The 24,941-nt window shown below is 41.2% G+C and overlaps 1 pseudogene; it reads right to left on the bottom strand.

Moving 5' to 3' along the window:
- Positions 1 to 1,529: 1,529 nt before the first annotated feature.
- Positions 1,530 to 3,380, bottom strand: LOC147890683 (pescadillo homolog pseudogene; annotated as a pseudogene).
- Between the last annotated feature and the right edge of the window lie 21,561 nt (positions 3,381 to 24,941).

Raw genomic sequence — 24,941 nt, 5'->3', positions numbered from 1 at the left:
GCGGCAAACTCAAATTCAAATTCTAGAGGGAGCGTGGTGGGCAAGGCAGTTGAAGGCTCTCCCTGAATGACACGTGACAGTTGAAGCTCTCCCTCCCTCCTTAATAGAATAGATAGAAGATAGATAGAGCCATGGATTTGACCTTACCTTATTTTAAAAAAATTAGCTGGAAGGTGCGATAAAAAAAGGGTTATCCACCCTTAAAACAAGATGCTATACTACTCTAAATGCAATAACACCAAGCCAAAATCTTTATACCATCATGTATTAATTTCCTACCAAGTTTAATCTTGTTTCGACCATTGATACCCAACATGGGTATGAAAAATCGATGTTAAAGACCCACATGAGTTCCATTACAATATATAGGGCTAAACCCTAAAACCTATAACATTGATTTTAAATTCTAAATCCTATACTCTAAATTCTATACCCTAAACCCTTTATCCTAAACCCATTTTTCTAAATAAGACCCTCATAAATTTCTATCACCTTGAAATTTAAACTAAAGAAAAGTAATTAATTAAAGAGTTATAACTAATGAGTAGATTATTGAAAAGAGACTATTGTTTTTTGTAATTGTTGCTACAGCTTGCTTGCAAAGAAATCTCATAAAGGAGATGGCTATAGATTTTATTCTTGGGATGGAGGTGATTTTATGTTGCAAAAGAGAGGTAGTTGCATTTGCTACAATCCATGATAGTGATCGAGATTCACTTTTCCACTTTAGAAAACTTTGCAAACATGAGGTGGTGGTTATTGTATCAAAGATTATTATTACACACGTCGAGAAAGCATAAATGTGGAGATATGGAAATAGTTGGAGCTATTATGTCCTTTAATATATCCAACAAATCAGTTATTACATGAAATAAAGATGAGACTTATCCAACACATGTCATAAGGAATACAAAGTGCATCTCTTTGGATTTTAGAGTAAGAGATATTTTACAAATGAGATCATTTGCCAATAAGTATGTAGCAAAAAGTCACGTATTGGGATTTGAACAAGTGGAGCAATGGTCATTTACGTAGATGAGGATTCTAAAAGTTATATAATGATGGTATGGATGATAACACAGCCTCCTTGGATGGTCCCTACTATGAGATAGGCAAGGATATAAGATGGAGCATGTAATTTTTAAAGATTAGAAAGAGGCACGTGGTTTTTGATGATAAAGATAAGATTTACTAGAATATCGATGATGGAGGAGTAAAACAACGATTTAAAGTCTCCCTTAAAAATGAAACATGTACGGAAAAGGACGAAGAAGCATCTGCACATAACAATATGTGCCAAAGACTACAAACAATTAAAGATCGGCATGCCCTTCTAAAGGTAAGCCACGTTGACCGATTTCACAACACAGGTCTTCAATCTTGCAATTCTGTCATTTTATCTCCTCTCTTATTTTACCAGCTTTCCTCTTCCTCTCCTTCAGTAGCTCTACTCCTGCTCTTTTCTTCGCCCTTCCCATCTGCATTGCTTCATACAGCTTCCTCGCTTTACGTGGCATCATAATCTGGGCCATAGCTAAGGAGGTTTGCTCTCTCTACCGGCCAATTCATTGTTTTCCACCTCCCTCTGCTGCACTTGTTCAATGGTATTCAAGGTCAACTGCAATGACGTTGAATATGGAATACCAGCAACCTCCCGTTCTAGTTCATCTTTGTATGTTTTCTCTGTAAGAAGTTACTGGCTCTTGCTTCATTGTGACGTGCAACCACAGTCGCAAGCAAGCTCTGAGGCTCCTCCATTTCTAGACCCTCTTCACCTGAAAGGGCTAAGACTCTTTTCAGTGAGGCTGCTTGAAGACGTTTTATGGTCTCCGCATATTCTGGCATGTACCCTTCATTATCATTATCCACGAAAGGAGATAAATGAGGTGGGGGCACCCGGCCCTAAGCATGATCCTGCATAGGCAGCAGAATGCGATTATTGACAAAGTCAAACACCCATTGTGGCTGAACGTAATCCCTTGAGAGGAAGACGTGACCCTGAGTGGGCCTGTCTACGATTTGGTGAGTAACATCTTCATCGCTTTCTTTAAAAGGTGCTCCATCTGCATCCCAGGACGCAACACCACCAAATGCACGAATAATGAAGAGCAACGATTCTCGTGGAACCTCACGACCAAGAATAAATTTCAGGTCCTTGAAAAGACCTCTACATTGCCGTGTATCCTCGTCTTCATCTTCTTCCCTTTTCAGTTCTTCGACAGTTTCACTTGTACTAGAAAGTTTTGGGGCTGTTTGACTTAATGTGTTCTCGAAAGTCTTTCCTGTAGCGAAGCCAGCCTTGCTTGTGATTCTGCAAGCCTCCTCTCAACCTTATCTGCATCCATCTCTTTGCTGTCCTTATCCTGTTCCTGTTCATCATCTCTGTCAACGACTTCAGATCCTCTCCCAAGGTCCCTCATCACAGCGTAGAGCTCTGCCGCTTCTGCCACAACGAAAGAGAATACAATCATTACAACAAGCATGGGAAATTCACAAATCCCACAAGAGTCTGATAGAACTCGACAAAAGTTAGCATCACTCGAATATCCACATCATCAGGAATTGCTTGACTCAGAACGTGAGGAGTAAGCCAGGTAATTTTTTGTCCAGCAACGTCTGCTTGATAATAAATGCCCTTTACTGAAATGAAAGTTCTACGCAAAGAATGTGTTCGGGCTAAGTATGTTTGCCAATCAAGGCTCAACCGACGACACTCCTTCACAATTTCTACAGGGATCTTATATGAGGCTTCTGCAGGGAAAGTTGCAAAGAGATGCAGCAGTGTCAGAGGAACATCCAGATCACGGAGAGCATCAATGAAAGAGGGATACCTTTCTCTCACGAGGTGATCGAGAGAATAACCGGGTTTATTCTTATCCAATCTAGCAGCTAACTTCGTATTCTTTTTCGCCATGGCTTTTTTAATCTTCTTGTCAAAGGCCTTGATCTCCCTGCTCCTCTCCAACAACGGCTCGTGGGCCAGAAAGTTGATGTCCTTGACATGATAATAGGTCTTGGCATGCCCCTCAAACTTCTTCTTAGGCTCCCGAGGATGTATGCCTATGAGGATACACAGTTGCCTGAACTCCGGAAGCTTGATCTGAAGGCGATTCAGGGCCTTGTTCCTAGTAGTGTACTTTGCAACATTCCCTTGTTTCTTCTTGCCTGGAGGTCGATAGTGCTTGGGCTTCGTCATCGCCAACAAGCAGGCAAATCAGTCTTTGTGTTGCAACCGACTGGGGTTTGGTTTGTAAGAATTCGGCATTTCACATGTGAGAGGGTTAGGGTTTAACCCCTTAACACGGGTCCAAGTGGCTGCGAGAGAGAGAGAGAGAATGTTCTTTTCTTTCTCAAGACGCAGTTGGGTGTGGCACTTGTTGAGGAGGCTTGCAAGCTAGAGAGAGGGAGTTTCTTATGAATAGTTGCAACCATTATGCTAGTTGTCTCTCATAGTTAATTTTCCTTTGCATTTTATGTTGATATTCATGTTGAGCTGGTTGAGCAATTTCACCTTTTAGCATACCCACTTGTTTGTGTAACATTCGGAGCAATGTAATAGCACTTCTTGAGCACATATTAGCACTTTTGAGCACTTGTTAATATCCTTTGGCAAGTAAAAACCATCGTGTTGTCGAAGCCATTGTTCTGATTACAACCTTAGTTTGCATAGGTTTTATGAATAATTTGTTGGATGAGCAGACGGAGCTATTCTTGAGATTTAAGACTGAGAATCCTGACATGAGGATCGAGAAGAGGAGCTGCGAGCATTACAAACCCTAGTATGTCAAGAGACTCAAAGACAGGAATGTGTCTTGCTGCAAAAAACAGACTTTGACCTAGCCCAGCAAGCTTTCAATGACCTGAGGTGTAGTCATATTGGTGCATTGCTTCATGGAGATAGATGCCAATGTCTCCAAGTGAATGTCAAGTATGTCGGCCACTTGGATCCTCATCGTGTGCTGCAAGGCCACTTGGATCCTCATCGTGGGCTGCAAGGCCACGCAAGTTTGACACACTACGTTCTATGTAGGAGCTAGTGGTTTTAGTAAAGGGAGAATTTGAGTGGCACTAGATTGAGTGCTTGTGGCGGAGCATTGACTTGGGGTATCTACACTGTGAAGTCTCATGGTTTGCCCATCTACAGCACAATGGGCACAATAAAGCGACAGCCTTGCCCATAAGCAAGGGCACTCATTCATACGGTGGTTGCCCATACATACTCCATATCATATGTTGTCTCGCCTCAAAAACAAGTGCAGATTGCTTGGGCCTTCTCAGCCCAGCCCACCCTTGATTTGTTGAGCCACTCAATTTAGCATATTCGTGGCTACCTCATTTATGTTTGTGCCCTTAGCCACTTGAGTGGCATCCTTGGCCTCAACGGTGCTAATTGTCTTGCCAGTATGAGATACTATAGAAGGATCAACATGTGATTTTTCTAGTTGTGCTTTATCCTTCATATTGTCATCTAGGAGCACATCGGTCTTACTACATACTTTGAAGGATGTGGGATTTAGGGTGAACAAGTGATCATGTAACTTGGCATCCCTTAATCCAATGAGGAACCAAGTCAGAAGCCATTTGTTGCTCATCCTCTCATGCGGTTCACAGCGGGAATTTAGGTGCTTAATCTTGGGCGATATATTCCCATAGGGTTTCATGTTCCTTTTGCTTAACCTTGTACAATTGATTTTAGCCCAATGGCAGCGAATCCCACTATAAAGTCCTTCCTTAATGTTTCCAAGTTGATCTTTTCCTCAGCTCCTAAGGCCTATACCATTGGCCTGCCTTACCATGAGACTAAGCCCAAATGCATTCACTTTATCTAGTTCATTGGTATCTCCACAGGTCTCACAGCTCTGCTCGAACCTTCAACGTGGGAGACATGATCTCCTTCTCCTAAAAACATAGCACTTGATGAGCTTAGAGATCGTGACCATGGTCGGCTCCGTGAAGCATTAGTGCCTCTTCCCATGACCTCTTGTGGCATGGCCCCACTTCCTAGTGCTTGCACTAGGATCCTCATTGCATCATCCGTGAGCACGGTCTCGGGTGCAGGCAGAGTTGCTTGAGGGGTTGACACTATACCATAGTTGGGTGGCCCTTAAGGTGGATTATAGAAGTTTGTCAGCCGAATAGGAATTGGGTTCGCTAGTCCTGGCCTCGTGGGACCTAGAGCTACTGGCATGTGTGGTGGGCTTGGGTCTACTGGCCTCACTGGTGTAGGCCTTGGCAAAGGTATGTTTACAATAGGCACAAGCTTGTAAGATGGGGTCGTGGGGAAAGGAGTACCTTCTAGAGCTTCCCCCCACATGGTGTACAAATTAGGACGAGAGGCCGTTGTGAAGGATGGTTCATCCTCATAAAACTGAACACGTGGCCCTATAGGTTCCCCAATTGAGACAAGTACGGGATTGCTTTCAGCATTACTTGATATGGAATTTGGTGGGGGTTCTTGCTGTCCTTTAGCCACTCTAGTTTTCCTGGCAAAGGGATTGATCACTAGGTCGAGGTCAGACAAACCGAATCGTCCCATGAGATTGGAGAATGACTCCCTCAAATGCAAGGTTGAGTGGAAGGGGTGGGGGATTGGGGCCTTATAGAGATGGAATTAGGAGCCATGGGAGCCCCAAGATTCGGGTTGAGGTTTTCCCCTTTTTCAGCGTCGAAGCTCATGGCGTCCTTCAAACTCAAGGACTTTGTGTGTGTGGGATCGTGTACCGAATACAAACTTAGGATCGAGATCCCAGAGGGAACTAATAGTGTGGTGTTAGATGGACCAAATAGGACATTGTTTGAAGAGCTATCCTCTGGTTTGGGTTCAATACTTATCACCCTCCCAAACCTCAAGTGCATGTGTCGCCTACTCCACCTGGCTACCTAGTCAAATCTCTGTGTCTTTCTAGCCTTTAAAGTAGTAATCAATGTGTTAGCCTTAAAGCAGTGACTCAGGGAGTCACTATGTTGTCAGTCGACGCTTGTTAGTAATATAGAAGCAGTCGATACATTAGCAATATGGCAACGAATCTTAGAGCAGTGAGACACGATAACGCAATGGTGGTTAAAGCAACGACTGATATAGCAGCGAAGTGACTGCTTAACGCAGTGGGTCGAATGTTGCCACATTAACCTTAAGGTAGGGGTTGACCTCTGAAGTGATAGTTGTGAGTTCATTAAATGCCACATGGCATTAGGTGAGGTGGGTGGGTGGCCACAGCTAGTAGTCCACGAGTTAATTGTCATGTTATCTATAAGGCAACAAGGACTCACAATCTAGCTATTTCACCGACTTGTTTTTGGTACTCTCAGGATTCTCGAGCTTATGAACACAAATGGATGCTATACTACCTATTCTACCTACTCAAACCAAAAAGGCACAAAAAACAACTTAAAAGCATCAAACGGGAGATTTTTGAAGGGGGTGACTGAGAACTCAGTCCTGTGTCAACTCAATTTGATCCAAACTCATTTTTTAGTGTTTTTAAGTGAGCCGTGACACCACACACACTTTAGCAATCATCCCAACTAGATATTCCTACAATATGACAACAAAAAACAATAAAAACAAGCTCAAATGTCTGAAAAACACTCTATGGGCAGAAATAACAATTCTTACTTTTCCTACTCCAAACTCACACTTTCCTCCTTCAATCCCATCCTATACACCACTAACAACACTTCTAGATAAGCCAGGAGCATTATCCAATGGGTGGTTAATGATAGAGGACTTGTGTGATACAAAAGCATACCACTTCCCAGCAACGATGCCAAAAATGTGTAACCCAAAGATGACGTCTGAAAATGTTCATCTGATTTGTTATGTTGTTAAGTTGATGGTTGGAAGATATGATCAGCTCTTATTATATGTCCATCCTTCCTTTTGGAATATCAGGCAAGAGATATAAAGTTGTAATCGATACTTTTCTGATTTAATATAAACACACCCTCATTATAGAACAAATAAAATAAATGTGTAGTCTGCAGGTGACTCATGTATTGTGGGGATCTTGGAAGGATGCCATCAAAGCCTCTACTCTCAAGCAACTCCTTGTCAGAACAAGCCTCACACTTGTGCCACCCAAGCGTCTACCAGAGTGTGTGCAAGTGATTCCATGAGGGGGAAAGGAGAGAGGGGAGAAGGGAGAGGGGAGGGAAGAAGGGAGGAGAGAAAGAGGGAGGGAAGAATAGGGAAGGGGGATAGTGTCAATCACAAGACAACTTAGCAAGAGCAAGCAAGAAGACTCAATGCAAGAGAATGAAGAGAAAGAGAGAGATTCTATTTCAAAACTTGCAAGTACACAATGAAGACCAAAGTCAAACTTTTGGCCTTATATACATCCCAATTTTTTAAGGGAGGGCTAACCCTTGTACTTTCATGTACCTCTCTCATTCTCATTATACAAGCCCATACGGCTCAAAGTAAAATGTCATAAGCTAATCCTCACGCTCTCCTACATCGCTGCTTGCTTAACATAGTACATATATTTTTGTTAACCATGGCGGCGGTTAACACTTTACAAGTCTTGAAGATTTGAAATAGATAATAGATATCATGTTTACAAATATGGAGATGAAAATGTTGAACAGATTCTTAGATTCATTGTACACAATGTTTACAATGAGCTTGGAGACTAGATCCCAGTTGTGTTAGGAGCAACACGATAACAGAGCAACATTGCAAGATGCGGAATGCATAAAATATGCAATACAAAAAGCGCACGAAATGGAAGAGACAAAGAGACACCGATATACGTCGTTCATCCATTGTGGGCTACATCCATAGAGAAACAACTATTCCTACATCTTTCTTATCCAACAAGTGAGAAGGTACAAGATTGGCTAGCAAGGATGGGGGACTTCCTTGCAAAAGGTGGCCTCTAAAAGGTCACTCCATCCCCAAACAAAGCTTCGAAAGTTTTTGTGTGCCCTTCGTAGAGTAAATTTTTGCCAGGAGAAATAAATGTATGGGAAGCTAGAGAGCTACACAACACCCTTGAGCCTTTTATTTTCTACAAGTAGCCTAAAAAATTTGACATCTGACACTTGGATCTTCCAATGGAGGTGTGGGGGGTACCCTCCCCCATCCTCAAACCCTCACCCCTAGAGGGTGTTGTAGACAATGAAGCTAGTGGCAAGCTACCTATGGGGATGCACCTCGGATCGCCAGACTCGCCTACTGAGGTAGTCTAGCATCCCTATGGGGATGGTTTGTTAGAGGCAATGAACCTACATAGGATGATCACTAAGCTAGCCCATGGGAGTGGGAAAAGAAAAACAAAAAATAGAGCTGTCGCTTTGGCCCTAGAAATCCAAGTGCCTGCGATCTTTATGAGCTAGACCAATGCATCGCCCTTTTATCTCTTTTTCGTACTTGCATTGACAAAAAGATGCACAATTTTAAATCTTCATTTTTCTTTCAACTCCTCAACCTTGATTTTTGACATGGAAATCAATCTTGCCGTTTGGTTACTCCCTTGTTTCCTCACTCCACCGATAAATCACCTATTTTAGGGGGCTAGAACAAGACATAGAGAGAGAGAGAGAGAGAGAGAGAGAGAGAGAGAGAGAGAGAGAGAGAGAGAGAGAGAGAGAGCATTGGTCATTACAGCCTCCAAGGACATCTATGAAGATTGGACGCGCTATGGAGCAAGTCGAAAAGAAAACAATCGGTCAACTTTAGTGTTTCAAGACGGCCACTACATAACCAAGGCATGGAAACACATACATGTGGGAGAGATGGTGAAAATTCAAGCAAACAAGACCATACCTTGCGATCTGGTACCACTCAACCAGTGATCGCATGGTGTCTCCTTCATCCAACGACTAATCTCAATGGTGAAGCCAATTTGAAAACTAGGTACACCTACCTAGAGACTATAGAGCTACTAGTGATTGAAGAGAAAATGTCATCCATCATTGGCAAGATTGTGTGAGAGAAACCCAACTATGGGTTCATTAACTGCATAGAAATTGATGGCAAACAGCTCCCCCTTGGTCCCTCTAACCTAATTCTTTGAGGTTGTGAGCTAAAGAACACTTCTTGGGCAATAGGAGTTGTAGTGTATGTGGGTCAAGAGACAAAGGCAATGCTAAATAGTGCTAGAGCTCAATCAAAGAGGAGCTGGTTGGAGCATAGCATGAATAGTAGGACACTATGGCTCTTCATTTTTTTGTTCATTGTATTTTTTATTAGGGGTTTGGGAATGGGCCTTTGGTTGACAACGCACTCAAATCATCTAGATTATTCTCCTTACTATGGCAAGCAGACCTCGCCCAAAAAGGAGGATTACAAATATGCTGGCAAGGTTGGAGAGGCCATCATTGCCTTTTACTTCCAGGTTGGTTCTTATTCCTTATACATTGGCATCTTCTATATTTTTCTTTGGCTAAGTAAGAATTTTAGCCTTTGTTTTTTTACATTTTGTCCTTCCATGACATGATGTATGATCACAGATCACAGTGCATTTTGTCAATGAAGCAATTGAGTTTCTTCCTAAAGAATTCTTTGTCATTCTTCAAGCACATTTCTTAATATGAACGTATGTTTGTCTATCATATGTATGAACGTATAGTACCATATCATTATCAAATGCATGGTTGATGCAACAATCATTTGTTGATGCATCAACCACACATCAACAAACGGGGGATGTTATAATATGGAATTACTTGATTGCTAGATATGCCCGCTAGGAAGAGAGTGAACTCATGCTTCTTTTGTTTGAGAGAATGAGGCTGGAAGGCATAAAGGCAAATGGGTTCTCACTTCTTAGTGTTCTTATGGTATGTAGTCATGTGGATCTAGTGGACAAGAGCCAGGCAATCTCAAGAGGCGGAGATGATTGTAGAGAAGCTTCCTTTCCAACCTGATGTTGGCATCTAGTCAGTTGTATTGGGTGCTTGTTGAAAGTGGAAGAATGTTGAGACTGGAATGCATGCATTTGAAAATGTGATGAGACTAGATCAAACTCTTCATGCAACATATGTTTTGATGGCAAACATATATGCTATTGCTCATGTATGGGAGGACTATGATAAGTTTCACTAGATGATAAAGAATCCATAAGCATAAAAGAAAGTCAGGAGAGAATTGATGGAATGAGCTTAGAGAATTTTTGCATATATTTGTGGTGAAAGAGAGTGCAACCCCAATGCACAATGTCTATGGAAAGCTAACAAATATTTCTTTCATAATAGAGGTGGAAATATATGTCACTAATTGGGATGATATACTAAAAGGAAACATGTGATGGTGAGAAGGCAGCAATGCGCCTTTGTGGGCACAATGAAGGAGTTGTTATTACTTGTTCCTTAATCCATAGACACAAGGGGATACATATATCCATAGATGCAAAGCTAAAAGATGTTTTTCTTGTTTCAGATGGAGGAAGGATGAAACCATTCTCAAGGCCAACAAGAGACCAATAAAAGACAATTAACCAACCAACGGCCTCACATAAAGAATTCAGCAAATAAACAACTAGTACAATGGGAGCTAGACTACTCTTGCTCAAGACAATAACACAAACTAGCCCAAAATCTTGGCACTCTTTTTGGTATTTCTTTATTAATTGGAGAACCCTGCAAATGGGATACACAATGGACTCAATTCCCCTGCATTTTGTGCATATCTCACGTCCAAAAGGCATTAATAGCACCCTGTTGGGCTCTGATCTAACCTCACAAAGCACTAGGCATCCATCTCTATTCTAAATGCTGGCATGAAGCTTGGATTTGTTACTAACAACCCACTAGATAGTCTCCAAACCTTCTCTGATAATCCACAGCTTGCCTAGCCATTGCTTAGAACACTAAACCACCACCAAAATATTGTGGATGCATGAAGGGTGGGGTAAAGGCTTGTTAACCGTGATCTGCAATCTAAAAGTTATTCCCGTCAGCATAACTCCAAGACCATAAATAGATTGTTGCAATGGAGGACCCTGTACATTTGGCATTACTGAAGGTTGTCCATTGAATGGCATGAAACCATAGAGCTAGTTTTGAGCCCCACTAGTTTCCCATCGATGTGAATGACCTTTTCTCTTTTAGACTTAGAAGGGGTTTGCATAAACACAACAAACCTTGGGTCCTTGAGTAAGATGAGCAAGTGCTCCCATTGCACAAAACACTATGCTTTGACCAATGCATCAGCCTATTTTGCATCCTTAGACCCTCGGCTATGTTTCATTCACATCAAGAGAATTAATAGCTCACTGTCCATTGGCATTTTGAGAATCTTGAGAAGTTCCCTCATTAATAGATTGTCCATCCTGCTCATCTGGAGAGGATTCCTCTTCCATATCCCAATCATCATTAGTGAGTGACATACTTGCTGAATTCCTCTTTGCTGTACCTTAATTGCAGCAAGCAATACTTGCACCAGAGACAAACACAAGCAAACCTCCTTAAAGAAGATGGTGATGTCTTGGCAATGGAACCATGAAACTGGCCTCAAGGCCAACAAGAGGGCAATAATAGTCAATTAACTAGCGAATGCTCTCACATAAATAATGCAACAAATAAACAACCAATACAATGGGAGCTAGAATGCTGCTACTCAAGACACCCTAAGGGGTCCATATATATATTCCTATTTTCCTTGGAATACAGTTAGTGTACAGTTAGTATATCTTGTGTGCACTCCTCTCTCTCCCTCTCTCATTTTTGCTAACAATATGGGCTATTATTGTAGATTTATCTACAACTATGCTGAGATTGCTCACCCCTTCTATAGGTTGTTGATAATTTTTCACTAGACGAAGGATTGCCAAACATCTACAAAACCCTTAAACTCATTCTATCTTTTGCCCCGATCTTGCAAGCACTGAACTAGAATTTAATATTCCATGTTCATATAGAGGCCTCCAAGTTTGCAATAGGGTGTGTATTGGTGCAACAAAGCAAGTATAATCTAGATTAACCGATATATTTTGCAAGTTGCCAACTTAATGATGCAAAGATGAATTACACAGCAATGGAGACTCGGGAAGTCCTTGCGATGGTTTATGCTGTAAAGAAGGTCTGGCACTACTTGTGGCAAATAAGTTTGTGTTCTTTGTAGACCACCAAGCCCTCCTATATTTAGCTAATAAATCCTACATGACCGGATGCATCACGATGTGTACGCTTATTCTTTTAGATATTAATTTCACTGTAGCTATAAACACATTATTCAAAAACTTTGGACTTTCTCGCTTCATTTGATATGCCATTTGATTGGAAAGAGCTTGTTGAATTCAACATATAGGTGGTGTATAGATACACAATTTGATTGCATAATATATTGTGGATGCACATGTGTTCTACGTGGATGCCACATAAGATACACGGTATTTCTTACATGGATGGCACATAATATACACCATTTGTTTGGAACAAGGTATACAATATGTTATCCTACGTTGTGCTATCTATTGGGGGGAGCCAAAGGTTAGCAGATGGAGGGAGAGGTAGCCAAAGGGGGGAGGATGGGGAGAGGCAATGGAGGGGTGGAGGAGGGGGGAGAGGTGGAGGAGAGGACGGGGGGAGTATGGGGGAGGGGAGACTAGGGGGGAGATGGGGATGGGGGGGGGAGGGAATTAATAATTTATGCAACAAGTTGGGTGCACCCCCAACTTGTTGCATGCAGTTGGGGGTGCACACAACCTATTGCACATGCAACAGGTTGGAGCTGAATACAACCTGTTGCACAAATCATCAAATTTTCTTAATTTATGCAACATGTTATATACCCCCAGCCTATTGCACATGCAACAGCAGGTTGGGGGTACACTCAACCTATTGCACATGCAATAGGTTGGGGTTGCACACAACCTATTGCACAAATCATCAAATTTTCTTAGTTTGTGCAACAGGTTATATGCACTCCCAACCTGTTGCACATGCAACATGTTGGGGGTGTACACAACCTGTTACACAAATCATCAAATTTTCTTGATTTGTGTAACAGGTTATCTGTACCCCCAACTTGTTGCACATGTAATAGGTTGGGGGTACATCAACTTATTACACATGCAACATCTTAGGGGTGCACACAACATATTGCATAAATGATCAAATTTTCTTGATTTGTGCAACAGGTTGTCTATAGCCCCAACCTGTTGCACTTGCAACAGGGGTACACTCAACCTGTTCCACATGCAATAGGTTGGGGGTGAACACAACCTGTTGCACAAATCATCAAATTTTGCTGATTTGTGCAATAGGTTAGATGCCAACCTATTGCACATGCAACAGGTTGGGGGTGTATGCAACCTATTGCACAAATCAATATATTTTATAAATTAGTGATTGTAATTTAGGGTTTATCTAGGGTTTAGGATCTATGGTCTAGGGTGTAGGGTTTAAGGTTTAAAGTGCAAGGTCTAGGGTCTAGGTTTTAGGGTCTAAGATCTACGTTCTAGGGTCTAGGATGTAAGGGCAAGCATCCAAGGTCATGAATCTACGGTTTAAAGTTTAGGGTTTGGGATTTAGGTCTTGTAGGTTAGTGTATAAGGTTAAGATTTTAGAGTCTAGAATGTAGTGTCTAGGGTCCAGGGTCTAAGGTATGGGATTTAGGGTTTGGGGTCTAGGGTTTAGGGTTCAGGGTTTAGGGTTTTGAGTTTAGAGTTAAGGGTTTAGGGCTTATTGGTTAGTGTATAAGGTTAAGAGTTGAGTCTAAAATCTAGGGTTTAGGGTCTAAGGTCTAAGGTTTAGGCTTTAGGGCCTAGGGTCTAGGATTTAGGCTTTAGGGTTTAGGGCATAAGGTCTAGGGTTTAGGGTTTAGGACTTAGGGCTTAGGTTTTATAGGTTAGTGTATAAGGTTAAAAGTTTAGAGTATAGGGTCTAGGTTTTAGGGCCTAGGGTTTAGGGTTCAGTAAAAAATATGTAAAATGCATTCGATCGGATGGGTATGATGCTTTGCAAAGGCCTTAAAATAAGTAACTTTAAGACATGTGCAAAGTATCATACCTATTGAGGACAAGCACATAGGCCAAAAGCACACTGATGCATATTCTTCTAATACACACACATGATGGATGATAAGAAACAAGGAAATATGCATTTCAAACCATGCAAATGATATCATATGCATTGGAGCCAAGCATATACCCTAGAAGCACAATGAGGCATATTTTTCAACACCCAAGTATGATGCATGGTAAGAAACAAGGATTAAATAATATCCATTCCAAACCATTAAAATGATATTCAATGGTATGTTACTTTGTAAAGCGTTTAAGTCTATTTATTTTAAGACCTAAACAAAGTATCATAACCACTGGATACAAGCACATAGGCTAGAAGCACACCAATGCAAATGTTTCTACCTCATGCATGATGCAAGGAAATACTCTGAAAATGATATATCAAGGGTATGATACTTTTTAGAGGCATCAAACTAAAAAACTTTAAGGCATCTTCAAACTAATATACCCATCAAAGATACACACATAGTATAAAAGTTTAACACCAAGCTTACAAATTCATTCACTAATTTCTCTCTCTCCCCCCCCCCAAACCTATTGCATATGCACTAGGTTGGGGGGGGGGGTTGACACCTCCTCTCCTTCAACCTTTCTCTCTCTTTCCCCCCCAAACCTATTGCATATGCAAAAGGTTTGGGGAGGAGGGGTTGACACCCTCTCCTTCAACCTCCTAACCTCTACCTCCTCCCCTCCCTTTCCTCCCTCCATCCACCACCTCTCCCCTCCACCTCCTAACCTCTTTCCCTCCTCCCCCTATCCATTGCCTCTGCCTCCACCTCCTAACCTTTACCTCCTCCCCTTACCCTCCTCTACCTCTCCACTGCCTTGGACCCTCCAGCTCCTAATCTCTACCTCCCGTCACAACCGACAACCCCAAAGAGAGAGTACACAATAGGTTGGGGGGAGGGGGAATTGCTACCTCCCCCTCCCCCCAACCTATTGCGTACACAATAGGTTTGCAGGGGGGAGGGAGGGGGGGATTGCTGCCACCCCACCCCACCCCCGCATCCACCTCTTGCGTATGCAATAGGTTGGGGGGAAAGGGAATTTGTTGCCTCCCCCCCTCTAGCCTATTGCGTACACAATAGGCTTCTAGGGTCTCTCTCTCTCTCTCTCTCTCTCTCTCTCTCTCTCTCTCACACACACACACACACACACACACACACACACGCACGCACAGATGTATACTTTTTCAACTATGAATTATTCTTTTATGTACGCCCTGTGAAATCACTCATTTGCTCCTTACTCCACTTGTGACTTAAACTTCACTTGTGGCTTAAATTTTCTAATGGTTTCATCTCTGTGAACCATTCCTGATGTTTTGTCATAAGAGATGATGCGCCGCTATTGATGTACCAAGGATCTTGATCTGCTTGGTCGACTTGATATGTGAATTCCCCTTTCGAATTGTAATCAATGTCAAGATAGAATGTTTCAGTCTTCTGCATATCCTTGCTTGCAAGGAACATATTCTCAGGTGATGAGGAATTTTATGTGTAGGTATGGGGAATGGGAATAAAACAAGAGAATGGAAAAAATTATATAGCTATATACAACGAGAGGTGATCTCAACCATCTCAGAAATGGATGCAAGCATGATTCAGAGGATCAGTCTCGATGACAAATTATTAGATGCCTTCAAGCAAGTCATTGTGGAAAAAATTAGTGAGACCGATAGAATGTGTTGCCCATCCATGCTTAACTAGGAAATATAGTGCATGATATGTGGTCATTGGAGATAGGTAGACGAATCATGAAAATTATAGGAAACATAGCGCCACACAAATTTCTCTATTGGCGATACACTTTCAAGCAAAAAGCAAGAACTTTGGGAGGAGACATGGGTAAAGTGAAAGGCATGAATAACTCAAACCAAGCTAATTGCATGGACCAAGCAAAAAAATGACCCAATAGGAGCACATATAGAGCCAGATGTTTCGATATGTGTAGGTGCCAATTTGAGCACAACTTTTGTCAATACAAGGTTATCAACAAATAGCTATGTCATTTGGTTGTCGCAAGACAAGTATGATGTGATTACTGATAAAAGGATTGGGTTCCGAGACTGAAGGTGATACTTTCTTGGCTACAATACAAGGAGTCGCAGGTCTAGATCCAGGTAGGTATTTTGTAGCCAAATCTTTTAAGGGGTCCACAAAATAAAGTTCACAAAATCTTTGAAGAAAGCATCTATGCAACTGAAACATAGTGTGTTGGTATGAGCACTTGCTCTGACGATGGGTACTCCACATTGGTATTTATGTCTTATTTCAATGGAGGCACATTATATGAGTTATTTTACATGGTTTGTAAAGGCTCAGCTATAAACCACTTGCACTCTGGTAGCCTTCAGCAAACTGTGACTTTTGCACCAAAGCTTGCCTATGCTCATTGCCTAGGGTTGCAAGATGTGCATGAGCAGGGTTGGATTCACAATGATTTACATAGTGGGAATGTTGTGCTCGATTATACAACTAAGGGACAAGTGCGGGTTGGCATTTGTGATTGGGGCCACTCAACATCTGGGGGAATGTTTAAAGGAAACATGTTGCCTAGGTAGCCAAAACAAATAGATTATGAGTACAACAAAATAACACAGGTGGATAGAAAACAAAAATGATACACTGGTTGGCACCTAAAGTATTCGACAGTCAAACCAAAAGACCCTGGACAGCTGTGACAGATATATTTTCACTAGGTTGGATACTATTAGGGCTTTGTAAATGTAGTTACTGTGTGTAGGACAATATGGCATAGTTTAAGGTATCACCACGCCACAAACACTTGGCAACCAATATTAGGCTAGTGAAGCACATTTTAACAGGCATGTGTAAGGAGGATCCTAGTAGGCAAATGTCTCTGAATGTTGCTTGTCACTTATTTCCTCTCGAGGCATCAATCCTAGTGGTTGTATGTGGCCAATTGGGGAAGTGGATTGCAATGTAGCCATGCTTTAATTTTTACATATGATGTTTTATTATATATATCTTGTTCTATTCTATTGCACACGCTCAACAAATAAGAGGGTTGTCTCACGAGAGATTGCTCCTAGTAGTTGTATGCAACCAAGGAAGAAAGCACATTGCAATGCAGCCCTACTTAAATCTTTACATGTGATGTTTTGTAGTTGTTACTTTGATCTATTCTATTGGACACATTTAAAAGAGGAGAGAATGAGAGAAAGGCCTAACTAAGTGTTTTTCATATATGATGTTGCAACTCTTTGGCTGCTTGTTGTGTAGTATGATAACATTGCTTTCTTGCCTTTGTAACCTTGATGTGAGAGTCGTTCTGGGTATTGCACATGCGTGCACACACACACACACACACACACACACACACACATCACATCACATCACAATGAATAGATATCAATTTTATCTTTTTCCAAGTTCAAAGGATGGTGAATCTATCCATAATGATCACACTAGCTAGGTTATATTCCTTTATCTATTAAAGGGAACATACACTTTTTTGTTTGTAGTTGTAGGTGCCATGGCTAGTCCACAAGAATTGGCATTCTACTCTACTTCAAGGAAACAGATTGCCATATGATTTTTTGATAACACAAGGATGCAAAAGAAGTTGGCATTTATTCGCCTATTGATTGCTCTATCTAGCCTATAGAAAATAGTCATGCACTTAGTCAAGGCCCCCAAAGGGGCATCTTTCACAGATTTCTTACTACATGATGGTTTCATCAAGAGTCCAACCATCTGAAATCTTTATACTAGGAGGAGGAGCGGCTCTTTATTAGTGTTCTAGCTATAGAATCTATGTGTTATTTAATAGCCACAACAATCGAGAAGTTTTATAAGCTCCAATACCAACTCAAAAGCCAAATTGAGGGGTTGATAGATTATGATACCTCACACAAGTTCTTGAAAATTACAGCGCAATGGTCCAATGAAGGTAGGTAGTAGGCCTAGATCAAGCCCAATGATGACATAGAAGACTTTGTGCAATCTTTGGATCTAGACGATGTAAAACCTAAACATTATATAGCTACATTGCAGAAGTTGACACGGTTGGGTTTTCTATGTAGGCCTGATTTACTATGTTATGCCTTTTTTCTTATGACATTTAAGGATGTGCTTGCATCAAAACACTGGATTATTGCACACCGGGCAATCCTTAACCTCTAGAAAACAAGTAAGCTTGGATTGACATATGATGGGTCTATTGCAACTATTGAAGTACATAGCCGCGTTTCATGGTTGGTAGACCCAATGTCATGCCATTCGTTGTTTGGCTATTCTTGTACATTGGCTTGGGGTGTTTTTAGTTGGTCTACAAGAGGAGATTGTGATCAATAAAACAGACTGCTACTTACACGGTCTCTTAATGGCATCCAAAGATATTGAGTGGATAACTGATGCATTGCTATTTATGGGTTTACAACAAGAAAGTCCAATGCCAATCTATGGCGTTGACCCGGAGTCGACAGAACTTGTTTGGACATTAGTCAAAGGGACCATGCATCGACAATGTTACCTGTACATGTGTCTGTTGGTTGATATGCTTTCCTCTGGAAAGGCGCAGCTGAAGCAAAAAGGTGGCAACAATGCACTAGGTGCTGCTATTTGTAAGGACAAAGATGATGAGCAAGGAATGGAGCCCTGTAATAAGCTTGGTTAGTTTATGACTAAAGACATTCTAATTTAGTTGCTACTACTACTGATACATCCTTCGGTTTCTTGGAGTATTGTATCTTCGAACTATGTATTTTGCTTGTACATGCTCCTAACGAATGTTTATAGTTAATGATGCTTCAAATGTACTCTTCTTCTTGTACATTGCTAGGTCCAAGATGGGTTTTAAGCATTCCCCCCTCCCCCCCTAAAATGCTTCACTATATCATTAAAGCACTACCTAACAAAATGTCCCAAATCATAACAAAGCCTCAAAATACCATGTTTTTTAATCGCATCTTATAGGATACGAGTGCATTCATTGGAGGTGTTTTTTTAAAGATGGCCACCCTAAATTTTAATATGTTGGAGGTAAAGCACTTTTTACAAAAAAAGTCAACTACATCAATAAAAGACCAATAATCAGTGCCAAGAAGGAATCTTCATAGGCTTCAACTAGCAAAATGTCCAATGTAAGGCTTCATAGGCTTCAACCAGCAAAGTGTCCAATGTAAGGCTAGAAAATCGTGCTATCACAAGTAATATTAGGGCACAAAAAAGAGATGCATCTTCATTGCAAGTGGTAATGACAATGGATATGATTCCAAGCATGCAAAAGATTCTATTTGAGGGGTCAATTTTGAACTGTTATAGCACGTATGACAGGAAGAGAACTTCATCCTACCCAAACATAAGAGCATACTTGACTAACAGAGGTGGCCTCACAACAATCACGTTGCGACTTGATAAAGAGTTGATCGAAAAACATGAGGAAATAATCAAGCCTGGTAACTACGTGAGAATCAAACACTTTTGGATTTCAAAGAAACAACTAGAATTTGAGAGAGGGGATTTTGAGTTGATGTGAAAAGTGACAAGGAGCATAGTTATCACGGTATTGCCAGACCTATAATCCAATTAAATTTCTATGATAATACAATCATAGTAGAGTATTACAAAGCTTGGAAACATATCCAACTGGCGACATTAGAGTTGTGGTTTTGGAAGATGCTGGAATACATATGAATGAAAAGTTCTCAAATTGTTTCTTAAAGGTGGCTGATGGAACGGGTCCAAATGACTGCTCAATTGTAAGAAGTCTTGCAGTAATGCTTGTTTTTCCAATTGCGACCGGAGCTATGACTAATACTATTATTGTCGTGCATCCTTTGCCTTTCTTTTGTAGTTGGCATTCTACAATGAATATGAGCATATTAAGGACAAGATGTTGTGTGCACTAAACGAAGTCTGTCTCGCAATACATGTGATTAAGAACACAAAAATTGGAAGATATATGACCAGGAAGCAGCTACAATTTGTTGCCTACTCAATAGTAGCACCAGCGACCAATGAAGATACCATAAAGAGGTTTATAGAAGTATTTGAACATTACCAAAACCAAGAGAGTAACTTTGATGCAAAGTATAGTACTAGCAGGGTTCCGAGGTTTTTTGTCACCTACAATTAAGTGTCATTGTTTGTAGTATAGGTGTAGCTTAAGCCGTAGAGGCTTTTATTAAGATGGCAAACCTTATTCTCTTTTCTTGGTTCAACATAACCTGTTGGTTGTTGCATGTAGACTTAATTACTCATGATTGTTATTATAGATAAGTGTTCTATTTACTGTAATGTTAATTATTGTGCAAACTTGCGGTGATTTAACGTTCATCTAAACTACTCAACCATTCTACATTGCTTGTACACTTTGCAAGATGCAAACCGGGTTGCAACAAATAGTAAAGAACACTTTCCTATGACCAAAGACACAAAGGGACAAGTGAACAAAATCATAGCAAGTCAATCGTCAAATTTGTGTCACTTATCTCAAACAATCCTACACATCCTTAGTATTGTTTTGTGAAAGGCTACTATTCAAATACCAGATCAAAGAAGCAACGAAAGAAATCATTGCTCTACTAATAGAGACTACCACCATCGATGAGGATTGTATCAGAGCGACTAGTAATTTTATTTGTTCCAACTGTTGTAAGCGAAAAATTAAGCATGTCTAAGAGCCTACTTTAGCGTCGCCCATGAATATGAAATTAAATAGCTCAATCGAACAAGTATAGCTACTTATTAAACTTGAAGAAAGGCTCGTTGCACCACGGGCAAAACCTTCGGCAAAATACATCAATATTTACACTTTGGCGAGTATTTATTAAAAGGGAGTATCATAAACATTGCAACTAGCTTAGGAAGCATTCAAATTGTCCTTTCACGATAGCTAGATGATAATATGACAATAGGAATAGCAATAAAGAGAAAACTAGAGTATCAAACTCCCTACACTACTAGTAATGTTTGTCCAAATCTTGTGATGAAAGCATTAAAGTGGCTCGTTGAAACACCCTTGCACAAGCAAGAGGGTGTCTCAATCTTGCAGGTGTGGCTTCCACATTTCTAGCTTAGGATGAATGCACAACAAAATAGAGACACCGCAAATGGGTGCTTTGTTGAGAAACCATGCTCAACATCATGTGATCATATGAGCATAGCACTAACCCAATAGAGTGCTATAAAGGAAAGGGTTAGATGCCCTAACCCTAACCCTAAAAGGGTTTGTATATATTCTACAATTTCAACTAAATCTAGAATACAATTAGTCATTTGTGGTGTGCTTTCTAGCTTTGCCCTCTCTCCTCATCTCCACTCTTCTCCTCTCCCCTCTTCATGTTGTGTCATGGTATCAGAGCTCCCTTGCCTTTTGCTGAGGCATTGTGATCCATATGAGAGAGTGTGATTGATTGAGAGATCGAGAGATCAAGTGTTCTCTTCTGTGAGAGAAAATTTCCATTCATTCCAAGAAAATTTCCATCCATTTTCCTTGAGAGATTTCCATTAACCTCATTCCATCTATTGATCACATGCACTGCAGTCTTCATTGCCTCAGCCCAAAAACCACCAGAAAGACTTGCATTGGAAAGCATGCATTAATATCCAGAGCATCTTCCTGAACTCGTGTGACTTGGCTCATCCATTCTTTGAATCATCTCTCCTACTGCAGGAGATCTCGTAGATCCATATCCATTGCTACTTTGCTAGGGTCAGTCGCCTCCTCTGGGACTGTGTTGGCCGCACCTACCAGAAAACTCTAATGCATGTAACTTTCCGTAATTCTTTCCATATCGATGGTGAAGATAGGAAATAACTCCGGATTTGTTTTGAGAAAGACTTCCTCCTCATTATCCTCCAATCCGTCTGCCATGTTCACTGTCTCGACCAACATACGTCGTACTGCAATAATGCCACTCCCATTGTGACCCGCACTGAAATGATGCTTTGCTCCCAATTTTTCTTGACTTTTTCTTGCTGCAACCAAGGCCTACCCAAGAGGACGCTATACTCTGGTGTTGCAGCTTCCATGTTGAGCACCATGAAGGAAACCACGAATGAAATGCCTGCCACCTCCAGAACAATGGCCCGTAAGACTTCGAGTGGTTGATCAGCCATGCAGACTAAGAATGGCACTGGCTCCCAAGACATCCATCCCATTTCTTAGCAGGTCTTCAAAGTGGCGATTTTGACCCTCGAACCTCCATCTACCAGCACCTGAGCAAAAGTCCACCCTTGTGCCTTTACAGATATAATTGGGATTCTCATGTTGGTGAGAGGGACTGCTAGTACTGGGCAGGAATCCGTCTGAAGATCTGTGGAGTCTACCTCCTACAAACCTAAAAGGCAAGTGTGTCCTCATGTGCATCTCGCAAGGCTATAACCTGCAGAGGGATACCTATCCTCATAAAATACCCCAACCAGGTGGAGACTCCGAAATAGGCAAATGGTCTGTATCCATCCAGTCCACTGGTATGGCTGCATCTAATCCTAGCTACACTTCCTCTGAGGTGACTAACTGAATGAACTCTTTGATCCTCTGGAAGCATACTAAAAGCTTTCCAAGCACCCACCCTGCATGTAGGGCCCAACTCCCATCTAGACCACTACATGTAGTGTGACATGCCCAGTAATCTACCATGCTCATCTAGTATGCAATCATTCCACATGATGGGCTACCTGTCAATTTCTTTAGAGAGGAGGGTGGAACTCTCCAAAGAGTACTTCTGAAGCTGTGACATTGCTGTCAATTCTTTTGGGTTGGTGACACTCTCGTATGTCACAACTACTGGATCACCTCCATCACTACATCGACTAGCCTCACATTCGATACCTCTTCTATAGAGCAGTTGCACAGTCCATGATGACTTATGACATGTTCAGCCTTGACATGTTCATCACGTAGCCATACACGCAATCATCTTTTGATTGACCAATTTTTGATCCATGTGGACTTCACTTCTTGCATATTTCCTTCCTCTTCCTTTTAGCCTATCTTTTTGGCCTTATTCTCAAAGGTGAAGGATGACCCACAACTTAAGAGGGGGAAATGCACATCTTGAACAGGACCACATAAGTTGTACTCATTGTACATGCTTCCGCTATGTAGTCAATGTGCTCACATATGCACATACTACTCTGATTTCTTTTCATGCACCCTCTACTTACCTAGTGCAATTTAAGAGGGGTGTTAAAGATAGTGTAAATTGCACTATCCACATAGGGCATAGGGTCAAACCCTAACCTAACCCTAAGGGGTTCACATGTATATCTTCATGTTCATTGTCAATACACTTAGTGTATAGGTAGCTATATCTTGTGAACTCCTCTCTCTCTCCCTCTCTCACTTTTGCTATCATTGCATGCATATTGTATGCTCAATAACATTTGTGTTACATCCTTTTCTAATCAAGGCTTCAAACAAATATCCCATTTGGCATAGGGTGACCTCCTATCCTGGTGTGGATGTAAAAATTATATCATGTCCAATAAAAGACCACATTTTCTTGGGCTTATGTGGATGTCCAGTATACGACGTTGTTTCTAGGGACTTCTTTCTCTTCTAGCATGAGACACAACCTCTTGTATATTCCTCGTATATTGCTTTGCAGATCAGGATGCGAACTCCACATCAAGAGAATGAAAAATTCAAGATTCTATATCTTTACGCCACCCTCTCACTTGTCTCTCTTTGTTGCATATGAACCATTGTAGAGCTTGAGTTGTTTGTCATCAATATTTTTTTAAAAGGCAAGAAGCATGTCTTCTTTGAGCTCTTTACTACTAACAAATATTACAATATCACAGAGTTGGACTCTAGCAATGGTGGTATCTAATATTTTATCGATGAAAATTAAGATATCATCAAGATGTATTGTCTCCCACATTGTATTATAACCTGGAAAGTTATCATATGAGACTCCCTTAAAGCTCGTATACTTTCTAGATTCTGAAATTATCCCACTACTGAATTGGAAGCCATTGTGGAGTCCTCTTGTTATTCTCATTTGACTATGTAAGCACCAGTTGTGGGATGTCTTCAAGCATGCTCAAAGTGACATACCTTGACCCTTATTCTTGCACTTGTGTGCCCATGCCTTTTCTTTTGCTGAGGATAAATCCATTGTTATCTATTGCAAAAACTCTAGTTGACCTGGTTTCTTAGTGTGAGAATCGTGGAAGTGTTCTTGAACTCATAGAGAGTTGTGAACATATCCCATGATTCTTTTGATGTCTTGACTATGTTGAGCTGTCCTAGCATGACATCTTGTGCATTCTCCGTGATCAAATGATATACATACTTATCTTTCTTGTCCCATTCTGCCTATGCTTGGGCAATGGTAGGATTTGCTCTAGGTGTGAAAACTATTAGTGTAGTTGGATATCTCGATGTAGATCCCACTGCTATTGTTGTGACAATAGGTGGAGTAGAGATCGGGGGGTCTACTACTAAGAAACTGTGCGTGCTTGGCAGGGGGTCACAAAGCTTAATAGCAGGCACAAGATGATGTGGCAGTAGCTGACTTGGACAGTGATGATTTGGAATGATGCCACGTGTGAGTGCTAATGTGTCACTTGGCTAAATGATGTGGCAACTGATGTCAGCCTACTGATGTGGTAGGCTGATGTGTCAGTGGTGATACTTGGTAGACGAGGATGATGATGTGGCATGATTCTCGTGATGCTGACATGGCATTCACTAGGCTACTATTTGATGATGTGGTAGAAGGCACCAAGGTGCTGATGTGGCACCTACGAGTCTCGAATGATGTGGCATTGGAGATAAGGCCACATGTGGCAGCCCTTTGACCACACTTATGTGTCATGATCCTAGTGGATAGGGTGGATAAGAGCTTGATGCAATCTTGGAGATACCATTGAAATCTTTGACATTCCAATGACATGAAGAATTTGAAGGTGATGGCGTGCTAGTGTCGCCCGTTGGGGCTGTCGTTGAAGTTGCCTATTGCTATTGGATCGGGTCCGTGATGCAAGAATTGAT

Source organism: Dipteris shenzhenensis, chromosome 18 (genome assembly GCF_047967505.1).
Source record: "Dipteris shenzhenensis isolate YYH24624 ecotype China chromosome 18, Dip_SZ_1.0, whole genome shotgun sequence".
Lineage (NCBI taxonomy): Eukaryota > Viridiplantae > Streptophyta > Polypodiopsida > Gleicheniales > Dipteridaceae > Dipteris > Dipteris shenzhenensis.
The sequence above is the reverse complement of the archived record's forward strand: the minus strand, read 5'-3'. Positions and strand labels throughout refer to the sequence as shown.